Source organism: Etheostoma spectabile, chromosome 13 (genome assembly GCF_008692095.1).
Source record: "Etheostoma spectabile isolate EspeVRDwgs_2016 chromosome 13, UIUC_Espe_1.0, whole genome shotgun sequence".
Taxonomy (NCBI): Eukaryota; Metazoa; Chordata; class Actinopteri; order Perciformes; family Percidae; genus Etheostoma; species Etheostoma spectabile.
In genome coordinates, this window is record NC_045745.1 from 20660935 (window position 1) to 20661883 (window position 949).

A 949-nucleotide genomic window follows, 5' to 3' on the forward strand; every position below is an offset into this window, starting at 1 on the left:
TAGCTCGTTGAATTTGAATGAGAACTGGCACAAATGGAGCTGAGTCTTCCTGCAGGCTTTCTATGTCACACTAGAATGGCTTGAAACAAGGTAACCAAGGCATTTTTTCCACAAAAAAAGTTACAGAGTCCAGGATAGAAGGTCAGACATTACCACAAAGTAATGAAATACGTGTGGCAGGGCACCTTTACGTTAACATTGACATGCACATTTTCACTGTTGCAAACGGGGCAAGGAGGCTTTTCAGTGGTTCTTTTCAAGTAGACCGCAAGCCCGGGATAGGTGGGCGTTTTTATGATGCTCACAATTAGTATTTGTGAGCAGGCAATTGTTTTGTGGCACTAACTATTTTGGTATGTTTTGATGTTGAGAGCTCCTACAATATTCTTATCCAGTGCAACAGTGTTGCTGATGCATTTTGAGTAGTTTTTAAACAATGACACGGAGGAATAACCTATATCAGACTGTGGCTACTTAGGAAACACTAATAGAACATTAACCAACTTATTCTTTTAAATCTCCACGCTGCTGTTCAAAGTTGACAACACAATTCTCACAAGCTCATGAATAATATGAATGAAAGGATATTACAAAAGATTTAAAATCACTGCTGACTCAGGGTTACCATGATACTTTCTTCATTCACTCAACTAAACTCAATTCAACAGGTCTCAGACTGACAGTCTTCATCCTTTGACCAACATACCACATCCACACAAACACACTGAGGCTTAAACACAGTGGTTTAATGGTTTCCATAGAGTGTTCATCAGTCTGTGTCCTGAAGGAAATGATTGGTAAGTCATACTGTTGAACATGGAGAGCGGCTTGGGGCTAAGATCAGGTCCTGGGCAAAGCATAGGGGCAGCTGCAGACGCTCATTTGTGGCCACCCAGGACAAGTGTGTGTGTGTGTGTGTGTGTGTGTGTGTGTGTGTGTGTGTGTGTGT

At 41.6% G+C, this 949-nt stretch overlaps 1 long non-coding RNA gene across 1 annotated transcript in view; it reads left to right on the top strand.

The window, feature by feature from the left end:
• LOC116700909 (uncharacterized) overlaps window positions 1-949 on the top strand; it is a 12195-nt gene that overhangs the window by 8587 nt on the left and 2659 nt on the right. Inside the window, exon 2 of the long non-coding RNA XR_004334759.1 lies at window positions 121-127. This is a non-coding gene — a long non-coding RNA (uncharacterized LOC116700909). The remainder of the gene's footprint in view (window positions 1-120; window positions 128-949) is intronic.